The sequence below is a fragment of the Natator depressus genome, chromosome 1 (assembly GCF_965152275.1).
Source record: "Natator depressus isolate rNatDep1 chromosome 1, rNatDep2.hap1, whole genome shotgun sequence".
In the NCBI taxonomy this organism is placed as follows: domain Eukaryota; kingdom Metazoa; phylum Chordata; order Testudines; family Cheloniidae; genus Natator; species Natator depressus.
In genome coordinates this window covers 161351009-161371025 of record NC_134234.1, presented here as the reverse complement: position 1 = coordinate 161371025, position 20017 = coordinate 161351009, and positions in this window count along the sequence as shown.

The following is a 20017-nucleotide window of genomic DNA, read 5'->3' as shown; positions in this document are numbered from 1 at the left end:
CTTTCTGCATCTTAACAAGGATGCCAATTAAAGAGCAAAGATTTCAAACATCCCAGTGACGCCAGCGGTCGGCATAGCAAACAGCCAAGAAACAGAATAAACAGCAAAGCCTCCCGAGTAAGCCAAATCACCAGGACTAAATAAAAGTATGAGATAGATGCATGAGGATGTAGGCAGCCTGGGCAGATTTGTCAGAAGTGAGACCACGTCACTAAATATTTGGGGTGTTAATATCATTCCACCTATCAAGCCAAAAACTTTGCTCAGCTTGAGTCTTCTGACAGCTGAGCGCTTTCCATTGTTATGTATTACAGGCATTCAATCACCTTGGTATCACAAATTTCCTTATGACAACAAGAGGGTTTCTTCCCACTGGCTGAATGGAATTCAAGCTTCATACTATATAATGTCTACACACTGATGCATGTTGTTTATTTACTTTGCTATTGCACTCTGTGATGGGGTGTACAAACTCCATCACTGAGCAACAAGGGGTTAAGGAACTGCTCTGGGTCCAGTAAGCCCCACCCCACTGCCCCTGCAAGAGATGCACAGGCTGGAGGAGGAGTTAAAAAGGAGCAGAACAGCTGACTCGTGGGCAGGCCAGGGACCAGAGCAGACCTGCAACTTGCAGCTCCTGAGGAAAGGGCTGAGGAAAGGCAGGGTACCTCCCACCAACCACTGATCATAGGTCCTTCCCTGAGGGAAGGGAGGACCTGCTACAGATACACCCTGAGAGGAAGGCAATCCCCTCTTACTCTCATGTGAACTCGTTTGTTTGTGCTAATTCCCTATGTATTGTTTGTGGACTATCCAGATAGGGGAGAGACCTGGAACTGACCTGGCTAGAGGGCCGAGTCACAGGAGGAGGTAGCCACCACCCCAAGAGAGCCAAGCATGGCCATGAGGAGGAGCCCAGGGGTGAGCTGACCCCCTTCATGTCTCCTTGCCACAGACTACAAACTGTGGACAAAAATGGGGTAGTAGGACATGTCCCAGGGAAGGCAGACTTATGGCACTCCTGGGTGTCAAACCTCAGAGCCCTGGCCCAGAGCCTAGTGGAGTGGGAGGGCCTGGGCTCCCCTGCCAACCCCGTTCCCCCCACCCCATGTTGAAGGACTTAAGACCCTGACAACTAGATAATCTTCCCCATAAGTGCCATGCATCACTGTCAAATCTGAGCACTTCACAGACTGAGACATTTACCCTCAGAACTCCCCTATGACATAGGGAAATGTTATTATCCCCATTGTACAGGTGTGTAAATTGAGGCATGGAAGTTAAGAGCATTCCCCAAGGATATGCAAGGAGTTTATGGTACAGCTGAGACTGGAACCCATCTCTCCAGTACAGGGCCTTACCCACAAGACCTTTCTTCCTCTTTGTACACTCCATGTTATATATACACTCCTAGAAAGAGGAGCACTGTTGTTACTAAAAGAAATAAATAAGCCTTTCTGAAAGAAAACAGGCAACCTAAAAGCCTTTAATGATGCCTACCTAATGGTTTGGTCCTGTTTGAAACAGCAATAAGTCATCGTGGACTGTGGCACTTTTAGTGTGTGTTAGTAGGTTCACATGACCAGCTAGTTCATGGCAGCTAGTGCGCTGTAGCTTTACACGGGAACTTGCTGTGTATTCGCTCCCCCTGTAGACAAGCCCCCAGATTTCAGAGGGAGTTTAAGTACCCTGTGGAAACATTTTGCAAATGGTTGCAAAGTCTACTTAGTTCTACTGTAAGCCTCTTTAATTTGTTATTGATCTCCAAAAAACCAGTGCTTGCTGTATGAAACTGGCTCATATCATCCATTAAGCAGCTGTGTCTTGAAGTAGCTGGTGTGAGTACTGATCATGCACAGACTATCCAGCACTTTTGAGTGATTAAGGAAGCAGCTAGAAAACACCATGGGTGGTGGTGGTGGGGGGCAACCTAGCTTTTATTTACTGGGAAAAGATCACTGCATTTACAAACAGGATTTCACGGTGTAGGAGCACTTCATCGATGCATGGATATTGCAGATTACTGATGTTTCAGAATATGAATGTCAATAAAGCATGGAAAGGGATGGTCCACTAGCTAGCCTGCTAGTCAAGGCATCTGGAGTCCTGGCTTCAAGACCCTGCTCTGCTGCAGACCCCTTTTGTGATGTTAGGAAAGCTGTTTAGTGTCTGAATTCCCCTTGGGGCTGATAACATTTCCTTACCTCGCAGTGGTGTTGGGAGGCTAAATACATGAAACATTGAGGAGTTCAGATACGACAGGGTTTGGGGCCCTGTAAGTACCTTAGACAGATAGAAATATAATTTCCTAAATATCCATCTATTTACATTGCGGCTTTGTATTTTTCTGCAAGAAAAATATACTCTCTCCTACGAAGAGTTGGAAAAATGCCCTTGTTTTAAAATGAATGTATTAAATGACTTCTTTTTAAAGGCCCTGATCATGCAAACATGCACTCACTCATCTTTCAGCATGTGAGTAATCTCACTGAAGTCAGTAGGACTGCTCACTGGCTGAATGTTGAGCACATGTGTAAGCGTGTGCAAGATTGGAGCTATAGATTCCTGGCCAGCTTCAGAAAAGCTGTTACAAGCTGAAATCTCTCTACGCCTGATAAACCATTCAGGGATTCAGCCCTGTCATAAATATAAAGGGAAGGGTAACCACCTTTCTGTATACAGTGCTATAAAATCACTCCTGGCCAGAGGCAAAGTCCTTTTACCTGTAAAGGGTTAAGAAGCTCAGGTAACCTGGCTGGCACCTGACCCAAAATGATCAATGAGGGGACAAGATACTTTCAAATCTGGAGGAGGGGAAAAGGCTTTTGTCCGTCTGTGTGATACCTTTGCCGGGAACAGATCAAGGATGCAAGCCCACCAACTCCTGTAAAGTTAGTAAGTAATCTAGCTAGAGAATGCGTTAGGTTTTCTTTGTTTTGGTTTGTGAAATTCGCTGTGCTGGAGGAAATGTGTATTCCTGTTTTTGTGTCTTTTTGTAACTTAAGGTTTTGCCTAGAGGGATTCTCTATGTTTTGAATCTGACTGCCTGTAAGATTATCTTCCATTCTGATCTTACAGAGTTGTTCTCTTATCTTTTTTGTTCTTCTAATAAAGTTCTGTTTTTAAGAATCTGATTGGGTTTTTTGGGTCTTAAAAATCCAAGGTTGGTTTGTGCTCATCTTGTTTATCCTCAAGCCTCCCCAGGAAAGGGGGTGTAAGGGCTTGGGGGGATATTTTGGGGAAATAGGAACTCCAAGTGGTCCTTTCCCTCTTCTTTGTCTAAGTCACTTGGTGGTAGCAGCATACTGTTCAAAGACAAGGCAAAATTTGTGCCTTGGGAAAGTTTTTAACCTAAGCTGGTTAGGGGTTTTTTCATGTGGGTCCCCACATCTGTACCCTAGAGTTCAGAGTGGGGAGCCAATATAAGGACAGCAGTGTCACCAGAACTCTCCCTAGGGATTACAGATTGGAGCTTTAAAGTAGCCAGAACTCTAGTGGCATCAGCCATTTAGGGAGGAGCTAATTCAGTGTCCTCCCGAACTCTTGTGACCAGACCTGCTCAGCTTTGAGAGCTGAGCTGGTTGCTTACAGCTTACCTCTTGCTATAATCGAGGTTGCAATTTCTTCCTCTACCCGGGACCTCTGCAAAGAGGCATTTTGTTATGCTGGCATTTCTTTATTGTTATGCCTGCTATGGAGGCCTTTCCATGGTTTTGATTATCGTGCCAGCTGCCAGGTACACATATGCGTTAGAGCAGATGGAATGGGTGAGTGTATGAGCTGTTGTCATTTGGATATTGGAAAATGTTTAAAATGACATAAAATGACGTAAATGACATAAAAGCACTGAGTGTGTGAGGTGGAGTGCAACAATATTTGTATAAAATCCAGAGACACAAATATAGTTAAAAATGTACAGCTGAGACCTAATGTATTTGGGACTTGGATAATAAATGTCACCTCAGAAACAGGTTTAAGTTAAACCCATTTTAGTGCTTCCCCACTGATAGCTCTGAAGACCTCTGTGTATGCAGAGGAAGTGATGACTAATGTGCTTAAGCTCTGAAATCAAGAAACCCGTTTTTGAGCTGAGAGGGCAGTTCAGTTTCTATTTCTGGTCAAATCTTGGCCTCCCTGTTGAGTCTGCTAACAATGGTCCCGTTAGTGCCAATTTTCATGTGCACACAGCAGTGGACCTAGAGATTACCAACTCGTTTCATGCGGCCCACCAACTATCCAGCAGAAGGTCACATCATTAATGCAGTAGCACCATGGAGCTGATTCAAGCTGCAGCTAAGAGTAAAGATGGATCCTATGACCAGTCATTTGAGCAAACCAATCTCATTACTTGCAGCTATAGAGCAGTTCACTTCTTAATAGAGGTATGCAAGATTAAATGAGACACGAACTAATATTTTTACTTACAAATAACCTTGCCTTTAACTGGGTACAGAGTCACAGAAGAGATCCACTTCTCCTCAAATCTTACTTTGCTGTAGCCAGCTCCTTCCTCCCCAACTCAGTATCAGGATTTAGGTTGAAGGACGTCAGTAATTTATGCCAGTGGCATAATGATAGTGGGAACTTTGAAGTAGGAACAAAAGTTACACATAGTGTTGTATGAGGGGAATCATTATGAGCATTGTCTGCAGTTGAAATCAGGTAGGCAAGCCTGCAAGATCTGGCCTGGCTGTATAGATCTTGGCAACAAGTTAAGTAAAGTGTTTCCTGTCACTTAATTATTCTCCAGTATCTTTTCATATGTTATAATAGCAAGATGGTAACAGCTGTTACATCTGGCATCAAATCACTTTTCTCCCAAGCCGCTGCCGAGATCATTTCTTTCTCCTGAATGTGGTCAAGATGGCGGTAACTATTAACTCAGTGGCAGTCTGGCATTGGTTTCCTATGTCAACAGGTGCGATGTGTATAGACAGGACATCTGAAAGACATAAATTGGCTGTGTGTGGATCGTCTTCCTCATGCCCACTACATTAGCAAGACATGAGAAGTAATTCTTCTGCTCTACGCCACGCTCATTAGGCCTCAACTGGAGTATTGTGTCCAGTTCTGGGCGCCACATTTCAGGAAAGATGTGGACAAGTTGGAGAAATTCCAGAGAAGAGCAACAAAAATGATTGAAGGTCTAGAAAACATGACTTATGAGGGAAGATTGAAAAAATTTGGTTTATTTAGTCTGGAAAAGAGAAGACTGAGAGGGGACATGATAACAGTTTTCAAGTATGTAAAAGGTTGTTACAAGGAGAAGGGAGAAAAATTGTTCTTCTTAACCTCTGAGGATAGGACAAGACGCAATGGGCTTAAATTGCAGCAAAGGAGGTTTATGTTGGACATTAGGAAAAATTTCCTAACTCTCAGAGTGGTTAAACACTGGAATAAATTGCCTAGGGAGGTTGTGGACTCTCTGTCATTGGAGATTTTTAAGAGCAGGTTAGACAAACACCCAGCAGGAATGCTCTAGATAATACTTAGTCCTGCTATGAGTGCAGGGGACTGGACTAGATGACCTCTTGAGGTCCCTTCCAGTTCTATGATTCTATGATTAGAGTTCAGTATATCCTCAGGGGCCTGACTATTTCTGACATTTTCCAAAGATCCTAATCCCTGATCATCTTCTTAACAACTGTCTTGCTCATAACTGACCTCCTTCCACACCACTGTGCCCTGGGACTTGTCTTGCTTCTTCTTTGGTTCCAGCTGTGTTTCACAGAGTCCTTTGCATTTATGCATACAAGACAGCTATTCACTTTTGCATTCTGCAACTTTCCTGTGTCTTCTCAGGTTGTTAAGGTCCTATGCATGCTGTCTCATTTAGTGTTTAATATTTCTAAAAGGCTCTAGAATTCCTATATTGGTTCGTATTATTTCCACAGCATTGCTGGCCAGGAGACCGAACCTGCTAACAGAACTAGCCTTTGTAAGCCAGCATATTTTTCTGAAATCCTTTTCCCCTCCATTATAGCAATGGCATTTGTTAGTTCTAGTAAATATCCACATACCATTAAAGTTATGGTACTGGTGTGTTGCTCAGGGGATTGATAATGATGAGCTATGGAGTCTCTCTATTAGGGTGCCAGTTCTTACATAGATATCAAATCGGCACGGACCAAAAGTCATTATTCTGGGAAGGCTGATCAGGGCCTATATGATGGTGGTCTCAGTCTAGCTTCTAGAGGGCAGCTGTCCATGTCAAAACACCAGCACTGACACCCTGCTTGGCAGTCTCAGCAGAGGGATCAAGAACTGAATAGGTACGGCAGCTGATTTACCCTCTCCAGGCAGAGGTTATGGAAGAGACACAGTAAGGGGCAGAGTGAGGGAAGCCATCACTGCCAATGCTGTGCCTGTTTGGGGTCAGAACAGAAATCTGTATGCCTAGCACTGTCGAGCCAATGCCTTCTGCTAGCACTACTTTAGCTTTAGAAAAAAGAAAAGAAAGTGACGGATGAGACACTGAGTCAGAAATTATTACCAAGCTAGGTTCTGCAATGAGAGAATACACTGCAAGTGACCACCACTTTCCAAAGCTCACATAGAGCATGTCCAGTTTCGAGGATGTGCCACTGTCACAGAAATATGCAAACTCCTGCTTTGTGTGATGAGTGCATATTAAAATAATAGTATTTTAAGGAGCGCACATGTGAAATGACTGAGGCTGATGATGGCGCATGCCTCTGTGAGCCATTCTTTCATGTCACGGGTTGGACTGTGGGAACCTTAAATGGTCCTACTGGTGTTTTAATTTTCTCACTGTTGCCATTTTGCCAGAATACCCTTGAAACAGAAGAGGGAAATTCTGCCTTTTGTTACCCCAGTGTACATCAGAAGTAATTCCTCTGATCAGGTGTGTTATTCTGGCCATACACTGTTATGAGAGCAGAACTGGGCCCCAAGCCTCGGCTTTTTCAAAGGTGCCTAAGGGATTTAGATGGCCAGATCTCACTGGGCATCTAATCGCCTTTGGTTCCAAGGCAAATCCTAGCCCAAGAGTCTCTCTCACGGATTTTTACACTGCTTTATATATATGTAAATAAAATCATTTGGAATATTTGAATATTACATGCATCTGAAGGGTGGACTGGAATTTCAGGGTCAGCACCACAAGGACTTTGAATGCATTTGTGCCAGCACTGCTTGACCTATTATTTTTGTGTGTCTGCTCTTTGGAAACACCCACTGTAAACTGAGTTTCTCTCTGATTTGTCCTTTACTTCTTAGAGATGGGTTTGAATCAGAACCCCAGAGATGAACCCCCCTGTATTTTTGAGGGACAAGATGGGGGAGGTAGTATCTTTTATCGAACCAAATTCTGTTGGATTTTTGCGTGATATATGGAGTTGGGTCAGACCTTCACCAGCCAGTGCTCATCTCTAATTGATTTTAAAATTGCCTGGTTCCTCTTGCTGGGGCCATTTATAGAGATGGGCTTTACCACTGCAAACAAGCCAGTGAACAGATTTATTTGTCATTTCCTGTTGATTCTGGTGAGGTGAAAGTATGCCTGAGCTTGAATGAATGCAAACATTTACCAAGCAGAATGCCACTAAGTTAGAGAAATGTTCTGATTGTCCCCTGGATTGCTTTTTGCCTTTACTCTGGGCCCTTTGTGCTAGTTCTGGGTCCACCAGAGAAAATTACAAATCTCAGGGTCACGACATCAGACTTGATGGGAGCCTGCTCCACCCACATTGTCACAGAGTCAAACCAGTCCTTAGAAACCTGCAGCCATGCAAACCAAGGGTCACAGAATGCCGATACCCCTGACCTCCAGGCGTTGGGATCCGAACGAGTTGGAGGCAACTACTGGGCAGTAATGTTCTGAATGTTGCCAGTGAAACGGGAATTGTGCTGCTTACAGAGCACTTTAGGAGGCCTGCACCATGCTGAGCCATGGCATCTGATGCATAGCTGCAGCAACAGACCTACATAATCTTGCCAGAGAATTTATCCTATTTGCCTTAAACCTGGAATTATAATCAGGTCTTGGCTTCTTCAAAGCCTCCTTGCTTTGGGTTTTCAAAATCTGAAAAAAAACCCTGAGACCCGTTACCTTAGCATGAGGTCTCTGAGGTATGGAGGGGAGTTTTTTGATGCCACTTCCCATTTGGAAGTTTTTGATGGATTTTGATACTTTTGACCCACTCCCTCACTTCTTGAAATGTTACCCTGCATTGGTTTCCATGGTCCTGCCCACTGTTGGTTCTCCTCCTACCTGTCTGATCATTCTTTCAGAGTTTCATTTTGTAGGTCATCTGCTTCTCTTCTTCCTGAAGGTGTCCCTAGAGGCTCCATCCTTGCCTCCCACCCTCCTTATCCTATTTCTAGGTGTTCCTAGCCACAAGCATGTCTTTAGCAACCATGCTTATGCTGATAACTCAGAAATCTACCTCTGGAATGGTGAGCTATCTCCCTTCATCCGTTCTCAGCCTGTCTTCCTGACATCTCTGCAAGGATGTCGAGGCATCATCTTAAACTCAACATGCGTAAAACTGAGCTCTTGACTTTCCCACCCCCTAAGAACTTAAGAACAGCCATACTGGATCAGACCAAAGGTCCATCTAACCCAGTATCTGTCTTCCAACAATGACCAATGCCAGGTGCTTCAGAGACAATGAACAGAACAGGTCATCATCAAATGATCCACCTCCTTTATTCTCCCCCTTCTTTTTCTATCTCTGTGTACAGTGAAAAGAAAAGGAGTACTTGTGGCACCTTAGAGACTAACCAATTTATCTGAGCATAAGCTTTCGTGAGCTACAGCTCACTTCATCGGATGCATCTGATGAAGTGAGCTGTAGCTCACCAAAGCTTATGCTCAAATAAATTGGTTAGTCTCTAAGGTGCCACAAGTACTCCTTTTCTTTTTGCGAATACAGACTAACACGGCTGTTACTCTGAAATCTGTGTACAGTGACACCATGCTCCCAGTCACTCAGGCCAATGACCTGGGTGTAATCTTTACTTGGCCCTTTCACTGGACCAAGTATTCATGTTCATGACTTTGTTACACATCATCTCTAAAATCTGGCCTTTCCTCTCTGTCTACACAGTCAAAACTCTCCTCCAAGCCCTCATCTCTTCACGGCTGAAACCACCTCTTTTCTGGACTAGACTACTGAACCTTGCTGGCCTCAACTCTAATCAGACTTCTGCTGCCAAAAGCATTCTCTTGGGCTGTCACTGTGACCACGCCAATGCCCTCTTTGAGTCCCTTCACCCTTTCCCCCTTCATCTCCACATCAGCTACAACCTTTGTGTCTTTTACCACATCACAATTTAACCCCCCCCCCGATACCCTAAGCTGACCTAGTCACCTGTCATGATATTGACCCTGCCGGCATTAACCATCCTCCTGTCAGATGCTCCCTCTGGGTTTTCTCCCATGCTGCCCAATGTGCATGGGGAAACTCCCTGATAAAATCCAAACAGCCACTACCTTCCTCATCCCTTCTTAAGCCTCACCTGTCATGATGCCTACAATATCTGGCCTGCTGATCATGGCTAGGCAGAGTTAAGATGTGACCACTTTTCCCTTCCCCTTCTTTCTGTGTCCTAGTCCCGTCCTCTGTGCTTTCGTATCCAATTTAAAAAAAGAGTAACAAAATTGTGCCAGTTCTGCACTATGTTCATTTGCGTGTTTGCTATATCCCCATCCCCCTATCCTTCATCTCTGTGTTTCTCTAGATTGTAAGGCCTTCAGGTTGGGGTTTGTCTCTTTTCTGTGTTCATACAGCATCCGGCACAATGGGGCACCCATCCTTACTGGGACTTTTGGATGCTTTATATTGCCCAAACTTATAGCAATGTTCAGATAGGCCACAAGGTGGCACTACATCACAATGGGCCACTTGTATCTTCCCCATGTACAGAAATAAAAGAAAATCAGAAAAAAGCGTAGAGAAGGGGACCAGGATCAGTGGTTGAGATGTTCAAAGCAGCGTGGGAGAGTTAGCCACATGTTTTCCATTCATTTTAAGAGAAGTTGCGTGACTACATCCCCTTTGCCACTGTGGAAGCTGTTTAGCTAAATCCCTTGGTGGTGCTGCGTTGAATATCTCAACCCTCATTATTCAGTGCACTAGATTGAAATGGGTTTACAGACAAGGTCAGTTAACTTTTACTTAGTTCCATCAGAAAAAAGAAGCACATGGTTATTCTGACTAGAGCAACCACTAAAACATTTAATTCATTCCCGTAGTTAGTTCTGTGTCACAGTTAGTCTGATTTGGAGGCCCATGAACCATAGCTGGACCTGTGCAGTATGGTCGAGATCTTTCTTACTCACAGTTGCAGTTTTCCATTCAGTGCTGGCACTAGTTACTAGTTCTTATAGTGACCTTCTCAACCTAAACTCAGCAAGCCAGCTCCATGTGAACCAGGAAAATATCTGCTAAGTTCACAGAGGACAAGCAAACTTTGCAAACACTTCTCCCAACTTTATTGATTTACCAGCATACCAAACAGCATTCAGATTCCCAGCAAATAGCTCAGCCCTGTTTGAGATGTTGAGCTTCCATGTACCATTAGATTTAATGGCTGACAATTACTTATATTTGCTTCATTTCAGTTACTGTTGCTTTGTCAGTGCCACAATGCTTAAACTACCAGTGGCCGGTGATCAGCCTTTGAAAGCATAGTATAGCGCATGATATTTGAGATGTCTCTACTAGAACCTTTCATCCAGAATGACCACAAAGTGCTTCATAACCTTGGCACTCAGAGCATTAGTGGAATGGGTAGCCAGCTGCATGCCGCACAGGGTGGAGAGAGGGGAAATTCTGATACGACAGCAAACCTCTGCTAGTGATATGGGATTTTTTTAACATCCACACAGCGCCGGCAAAGACCTCTGTTTTTAAAGTCTCAGGCAGCTTTTATTCACCTACATAGTAAACAGCATGGCTCACAATGTATCTGTTGCAAATAGATGAAGGGCTGAGACAGCAGTGCTAGGATTTCACCCTGAGAGTCCAAGGAATCTTGACATTTCAAAGCAGATGCATAGAACCTTGAGTCATTCCTTGTCTAACTAGATATTTACATCCCTTCCCCCTCCCCCGACACCACAATCACTATAGCATCTTGGTACATAACCATCATTAGTGTACTCAGCCCTGCAACACTCCTAGGAGGGAGGGAGGTATTAGTGTTCCAGTTTCACAGATGGGGAAGTGAGGCCCAGAGAGAGGGCCCAGAGTGAGGCCCAGAGAGAGGGTTGATTTGCCCAAGGTCACCCTGAAAGACTACAGCAGAACTGAAAATTGAGCCAAGGTCTCCTGAGTTCCAGGACACTGCCTTAACCCCAAGACCATCTTTCCTCCATTTGGGGTGGAAGGAGTAGTGGTAGTCTAGTGTTCTGGTGCTGTGCTGGTGCAATCATTTCTCTTGGGGAGACACTGCTGCAGTGATGGGATGAGAAGGAAAGACTAAAATCAGGCATAACACCAGGTAGCTGCCTAGGATCCTTTGGGATTGCCAGTTCTTGCCAACCAATTGCACAATCGTTTCCATATATCTGGGCTTCTCTCTCTATATGTAAACACACTGAGGTTTTAGCTCAGTCACCATTTTAATCTCAGTAACTCCGCAATCTGAAATGTATATTTCATGTGGTGTAACGTGTAACAGTGTAGTATACGTTATCGTGAAATGACAAATCCATTGTATTAAGCACCTTGTGGAAACTGCTGTACCCTCCCAGTGTTAACAGTGACTGCCCTCTAGTGGTACAATTACTAACCACTTGTCTGACTGCCTACAGGACTACACGGCACACTTCCTTCAGCGGCGTGTACTGTACACACACATGTACCCCCCCCCCCCCCCCGCAGCAGGGGTATCAATGGCAGTGTAGAAATGACACACAGCTTAGGCAAGTAGAGAAAAGAGAAAAGGGTGTAGATATATACTGGTGTACATACCTGGCACAGCTCTCGACTCCCTCAAGCTGCGCCTTCCTCTCTACACTGCTATTTTTTAGCAAAGTAATGTCCTGCTGCCAGAGCCTTCACTCAGCAGGGGAAGACTCCAGCCGCTCCACACCACTGGAGCCCTAACCTGCTGCCTCCCCTCTGTCAGAGCCTTTCACTGACACATGCAGCTACACGCTGCAGTGTGGGCGCGGCCTGCTTTTCCCGGGGGTGCGCAGCTACACACACGCAACACACTGCCACAAGCAGCGTGTCGCGTGGATGTCGCCTCAGAGGTTTGCTGAGTTCACAGCAGGATAAAAGACTGACTTCAGAGAGCAGGAGGAGGAGGAGGGACGGTGACATTTTAAATGAAAACTGTAGCTCTACAGTCCGCCCTGGAGAGTTAGTAAAGTTAATAACCACATGAGAGCACGCCGGCGAGAGATTCACACAGCGCAAATTGCTGCTTGAATGAAGAACAAGTAGGTCACGTTGCTTCATCAGGCCTTTATTACTCCAGCGGCTTCAGTCCATGTGTGCCACACGTTTCGCCCTTCAATGCACATATTCAGCTCCTGCTGAAGTCAAGTAGCTCAAGAGCTTTTCAATGGGAGACAAAGGCTTCTAAGGGCAGAATGTCTAAAGTTTAAAATCTTTGAAGGCTTAAGCGATGTTCCTGCTCTCTCACTTTGTTATTTCACAGACTGGGTCTGTCTCCCCTCATCCTCTGTCTCCTCCTCCCCATTGCCCCCTGGCATCTTTGTGCTAGGTCTCTCCTCTGCCCTTTCTGTTGTCTCCCTTTTTCTGGAGAGCACTCTCCATTTCTCTAGCTGCTCCCCTGAAATCTGTAGTTTCTCACCTTTTCACTTCTTCCCACCCTTGTCTCCCCTTCCTGACTCCACAGTGTTTTCCTTAGAGCCTGATATAAACCCCATTAAGTCAGTGGGAGTTTTTCCACTGACTCTAGTGGATTTGGATCAGGTCCTTAGTTAGGGGACCCAGGTGGTCTGCAACTGACCTATAAAAGTGCATGCAGAGAGCACAGCTGCAGAAAGGAGAGAAACTGAACTCTTTTCTTTCCCTTTCAGCAAGGTCTCTCGCGTGTCGGAGTGTACATGCGAGTAAAGGGTTCACTACTCAGACCTAGATCTTGTTATGTTCACAGCCTAAACATGGAGAAGCTAGATAAAATCATAAATACTCTTGCTGGCAGTTTGTAACCTTACACTACTATGTTTCTTAGAATTCAGAACGATAACACACAAGAACCCAAAAACAGAGGGACACCAAGTAGCTGGTTCCCTAAAACAGAGAGGCACAACTCACCCCACCTTACTATTCACTGTCTGTCTGCAGATACGCTTCACTATAGAGCTTCCGAGTCTGAAAGCTCCCCCCTCTTAAAGTGATAGCTTACAATTCCAATACAGTCCTCAATACGCCACATATCTATAATGGTTGAACTAAAACAAAACAAAAAACTCTTGAACTTTGGGGTATCTAAAGACTGGGATGAGATTCCAGATGCACTTGGCCGCTTTCCTATTTTACTAATTTTGTTACGGTGCTTCAAAAAGAGGCACCTAAGAAATTAAACTACCCTAACTTACCCTAGCATGGTTACAGGGAGTAGAAGGGAAAGTTGACGGCAGAAGAACACGAGGCAACAAAAGAAGATCGTGGATGGATGATGTGGTGTCCTGTGTGGATCAAAAGGGCTATTCATTCGCAAAGAGATTAGCAGCAGATCATAGTGAATGGACTACCATGGTTGTAAACCTCCAGTAATGGAGATGCCACATAAGAAGGAGCAGCCTAGGTCAAATTCTACAGGCAAGTCCAATCTCCTACAGTGGGAGATGCATTTGTGTAGCTGAGGGCAATACTTAACACTGTGTGGACTTGCTCCTTTCTAAAGTAATGCAGCTGGTTCTGGCTTGATTCAAAAATATTGCCTCTGGAGCGCTTTTCTCTAAGAATCGAGGTATCAGGAAGTCATAGATTTTAAGGCCAGAGTGGACCATAATGATCTTCCAGGTTGACCTCCTGCATAGGACAGACAATAGGTATAAGTTCTATTTAACTTCTCCATTGAGAGGCCAATGCAGGGCACTGGGGTGCGGTAATATCCTAAGCTTTTATTTCCTCAAGGCCTGGTTTTATGGACGTAGCAAACCACCCCATTAAATCTCTCAACACACAAGCAAGGAAGAGTAATTCACTCTTCTACACAATAGACTCAATTGATTGAGTCAGATGTTTGGTACCTAAACCAAATACCTGAGGAAGGTGGGGTGAAAGGAGGCATGTGCTGGAGGGAGATGCACAATTACTAAACCAGAGCTAAAGAATATCTAAAGCGAGAGCTGAAAGTTATTAAAGCAAGTGGGAAATGCTGATGAGGGAAATTCTTCTATTCAGACACCCAACTTCATAGCAAATGAACCTTCTTTACCATCAGTGAAGGAAAATTTACTGGCATGTTTTGAAGTGGCAGATGTTGGAGTAAGGTTCTAAAGAGGTAGGTGAGCTAATGAGATGGTTTGCCCCTATTCAAGCTGGTCAAGGATACTGAATCTTTCCTTTATGTTGTGCATGGATAAATGTGAAAGCAAGAAAAGGGTGTAAGGGGGTGTGTGTGTGTGTGCATGCGTGCGTGCGCGTGTGCACCAGTGATAACTGGACAAGTCTAGGGGAAAGATAATGATTCCAAAGCACTGAAAAGTACTAGAAAAATCTGCACTTAGAGCCACATAACAATGGTCAATGCAATAATCAGATCCCTGGCTATCTGTCAGTTTCTAATGATGAGTAATTGCCAGTAATTGGGAGTATTGGATCGTACAATTGTACAATTTATATGGGCTGTGAGACAAAGTACACTGTAAGGGCCCAGCCCCGAGAAGTCCTGTGTCCCGATATAAAATGCTGAGCACACACTTAAGTCCTCTTAGTTTCAGTGGGAGTTGAAGGTACTCAGCACCTTGCAGGATCTGGCTTTGTAGTGACACAAAGGAGAATATAACCCACTGGATAGTTTTGCTGTCCTGGTTTCTGATGAGCAGTTTATTTTATCAGGGATATAAAACAAAACTTAGGGGTGTTCTCTTCAGTTATTTACAGCCCTGTTCATGAGCTCCTAGGAGCAATTAGCCTTTAGACACTGGGCTTTTAATAGCATCTTGACAACAGTGATTCATAAGTCTACATTCTATTTTTCCCTTTCTTTCCTGATGTTGCTTTTCTTTTCTAGTCAGAAAATAGGTGTGGGAAGTAAAGGATGCAGAAAAAAATATGCTTTGTTTGAACAGGTCAGACCTAAGAAAAGCAAGATCCTGGGCCAAATCCTGCTTGCCTTATTCATATGATTAGTCACCCCGTTGAAGCCAGGCATCCACCTGTGGAAGGTGAACAGGATTTGACCTTTTATGTGCTTATGATTATTGTAGCAAACAGGGCTTTAAAACCATTGCACAGTCCAGGGTCGCACCCAGGAATGACACAAGAGCCGCCTCTCTTTTGGTCTTTTTACACTACCTGCTGTAATCAAAGCAATGGTGGTTGGTGACATCCACCACTCCAGATGAGGGAACTGAATGAATGACTGGCCTCCCAATCATGCAGTGTGATTTACTGAATCAAAGTCTGGTATCATCTTGGCCATTGAATGTATGGGCATACATGGTAGGGCAAGGCCTGGACAGACTTTTGGCCCAAAGACCCTAAAATCTGACCAACATGTCCTGAAGAGTCATAGCCCTGTCACCTCATAAGAAACAGGAAGTGATGGAGACAGAGAGCACCTCTGACAACAAAGATTGCCTCCTGGCATGTCTGGAGAACAACCCCCCTTTATGAACTGTGCACCCACCATCTTTCATTGCTTTTCACACATAGTTTTTCTTCTGTCTCAATAATGGTGAATAAGATTCTGGAGCGATAGGAAGCAGCGAATTAGACATGACTCTGCAATGAAATATGGCAGCAAAATGCCAGTGCAATTATGGATTGCCCATGGAGAAGCATCAAATTACAAAGCAGGGCAGTGATAGCCCCAGATTAGCCCCACCCTGCCTATCGTCTCTTGTATGCTGTTGGGATGTCGACTCCTCCCTCTGTTCTCACTTCATTGCCTGTGTGTGTGTTAAATTTTCCAAGAACCACCTTTGGCGCTTTCTCCCAAGCTGCTGCTAAGCATGGGAGAAGCTCCGTTTAAACATCCTCTATGCCACTATGTTATCCCTTGTCTCCTCTGCTGTGATGCCTACAAGACACTGAACAGTGGGTAGACAAGCTGGTGTGCTGAGATCGCTGCCCATTGTGCTGACCAGTATCATCGTTTTGTTACCTTGTGTTCCCCTCATCTGTTCCCCATACCCACCTGCTTTCTGTAGCATTACTCTTAGCCTGTAAGCTCTTTGGGGCAGGAGCCATCTTTTTATTGCCTGTTAGTACAGCACCTAGCACAATGGGGCCACCGCCAGTCCCACAATACAAATAATACACGGTAATAATAGTCCCCTTTTAAGTCGTTTTGGTGAGACTACGGGTGAAATATGACGTTCACTTCTGGGCATCTCAACACCACAAATGTCCTGGGGAGGAAACTAGACGTGGGCACAATGAGTGCCATGTCTCCTCAGTGAGAGATGTTGGTATTCCAGGGAAAATTGGTTGAGATTTGGCAGAGTTAGGAGGCGCTGGCCATCACCTCTCGTGCCTGCGCAAAATGGGCAAATTTCTCCTCATGCAGATGGACAGCACAAAGCCAATGCACCATTTCAGCCCTCAAAGTAGCTTTTCAGTGCTACGTAGGCTGTGTGGTGATCCCCCGCACAGAGTGAGCATCATCCCCTATTGTTAACCTTGGTCTCCCAGTGTTCAGCACGGAGGTAAGCTGTGTTGAGCGTGCATGGAGCAAAGCTTCCCAGCCAACATGCACCACCTCCAGGGTGCACATTGGGACCCTGCCTCACGAGCTAGACAGGGAATATGGGACAGCTCCATAGGAACCCTGTTTCAGTCACAGCTTGCTAAACTGTAGATTCCATAGGACACGGGCTGTATTTCCTCTGTTTGTATAACACTGAACATAACAATGGTCCTCCATACTCAGATAACTATAAGCTGGTGGAATAGCCTCCAAAAGAAAAGCCACAGATGCTCCCTCTCTAAGTTGGGACATTTAAAACTACATTAGACAGAAGCACTTTTAACTGCGTGATAGGAAGCAGTCCTATGTGGCAGGTGATGGGCCATATGACGTGACATAACTTGTCCATCTCTATTTATTTTTTTATGACTCTCTGTTTTGTGAAGCCCTGAAATTGAACATAACCCCCTCAGAGCTTTGAAAGCACATTGTGTTTGAAAACACTGTATTAGCTTTTCTTTCTAATTTGTTTTAGCCTCCTCTTGCAAACCCAAACAATTCCTAGACAGTGACTCGCAATGACTAATGCAGTCTGGAAGACTTCTAGGTGTCCCTGTAATTTAAAACCAGAAAACAAGCTCCCTAATTCAGCAGCTAGACATTCCATTGAAGACCTGTAGCTTCTGAGTTTTTATTTTCCTTCTCCTCAGGGTTAAACATGCTTTTATCTACAGCTTGTCTCCCTCCCCCACAAAGCAATAACGTAAGACCTGCAGTAGTTTAAGATGAGCTGTAATTCAAACATTCTTTGGCTATGGTGCTGCCTACATTCTAAGTTCTCCTGCACTGGGGAGCCCGGTGGCAACATGGTAGCTCCTGGACATACTTAAAAAAATGAAATGTGCTGTGAGCTTGCCGTAAAGAAGGGTGGGAAACCATAGTTTAGGCAGGTTCCCAAATCATTCTATAGCTCTGCAAGACCCCGAACCTGTCGCACAAAGCGGGAGCAAGTTTAAAATACAGTTTTGGCCCATTTACACTGCCATGGTTTAGCCGTGTTAGGAAACCAGGGTGGCATAAGCCAGTCTTCCAACATGGTAGAACGGTAGTGTTGTTGGAACCGTACAATGTAAAGACTGTGAATAAGGGCCTCCCTATGCACAAGAGGATTTTACTGAGTTTATAGCCAGGTGTGTGTCCTCACCAACCATGCTTATAATGTAATTTTTAACTATCTGGGTGTACCGGGATGTTTTATACCTGCTCTTGAGAAGGGCTGTAACATGATTTCCAGGCTCAGACCAACTCCAAACTTGCCAGCGTGTGAGACAAGCCACAGAAATGTGAGACCAAAAATGTGGCACACCTGTGCTTTGTTGTGTGTTGTCCCCATGGCTGACGGTTTAGTGGCTTCTAGTGTTTAATGGCTTCTAACCTGTGTTTAAGGATGTTTTTTCTCACTGTTTGAGTAAAACTGGTTTATTATTTGACGCATACAGTGAGGAAACCTCCTTAACAACAGGCTTTATAATTATAAGCCATTAAAATCTGACACTCAACAAAATGCAACAGCTCATTTGTCCGCCATGTCATTCCCCCTGTCACAAACAGCCGCTTCTGTCCTTTGTCTCCATCACTTTCCCCACTTGGCTCCCTCTCCCAGTTCTTTACCCTCCCCTCTTCCTGCCCTTCCCAAATGAGCCAGAGGCTGAAGATAAGAGTGCTCTTACTCCACTCCCAAAATAAGGTATCAGGAAACTACCTGGAGCTATTAGGGAACAGCAACGGAGGAGTGTTCTGGTGGCAATGGCTCCTCTTGAATTTCTCACTCTCCTTCTTATCTGCCCAGACAGCAAGCTCATCTAGGGAGGTGGAGGTGGAAGGCATAGGCGGCTCCTCAGGGTCCTTCCTGGCTCCACTCTTCCTTGGGATATAGATGGGCAGCAGATGGTGGCTTGCAATGGCTCCTTCCATGTGCACGAAGAGGGAAGGTGCTGCCAACACACACCTGGGCCCTGCACATAGTCATGTCACCACCACCACACAAGCCCGGGAGCGTGCTCCTTGGACAGTGTCTCTTCCTTCCACCCCGCCACCAGTTGGCAGCTGATGCAGACTATTGTCCAAGCTGCTGCAGTCCAGTTTACACTGTCAACCTTAGCAATATTGCGGGACAGGGAGTCTCAAGGGGCTCTAAAGTGGAACTTATTGTGAAATGTGTTACGGTTGAAAGCTCTGGGTTGGATCCCCCTGGACTCCTCTAGCAAGGTTTTGCTCCCACCTGCTCCCATCAACCTAAGCAAGCTGAGAGCTCCGCTCTATTAGCCTCAGTATCGTTTTCAAGAACTAAGATAAACATTTCCACTGATGTGCCCTGGATATAATAGTGTTTGGTGTTTGTTGCCTCCCTGCTTGGCATGTTTAAGCGAGAAACCAAATGAATAGATTCCCAGTACCTCACCAATTTCTCTACAAGTGCACTCACTCCAGTTGTGTGGCTTTTCCCAGGCAAAGGAGGAAAATCTGTGTGGGGGACCTCCACTAAAATAGCAGCAGCCCAACGCTGCTTGTGCTGAGGCAAGTGCTGCTCTGGGGCCATACTGAACTGAGTTACCAGTAATTCTGTCAGATGAGCACATCTGCGCAAGCTTCCACAGAACCTGGTTCTGTCTGGGGTGTGGCTTGTATGGTTACTGCGCCCAGTAAGAGAGTTTAACCATCTCTAATTCGGAAACAGTTTTCCCTTAGTTCATGTTTCTGACCATAATTTTATAGTGACTGCATGAATCATCACGTGAGGGACTGTGTGGTGTCTGACAAGGTGTCATATAGCAGAACAGATTCTCTTTATACTGGCTTGTTTTGTAGATCTCACTGACAACATAAATGAAGGCAAAACTGATAAATACTGTACTGCACCTTGCTGTATGGAAGGATGCATAAGAGGCTTAATTTGTATTACATAATACAGTGTATTGACAAATTTAGTGTAAAGCTACAAAAACATATTTTAAAATATACGCACAAATGGAAGATGTAAGATTGAACTTTCAGTCTTAGCTCTGTTGATCCACTCGATTCCCTGACATTAATGTTGCATTAATGCTAGTCGTTGGCATAGCATTTCTTCATTTGTTTGAAAAAAAATTGCCAATGCCCCTTGTAAGTTACATTATCTAGGACTATTTGTTTTGATGCTTCCTGAATTAAA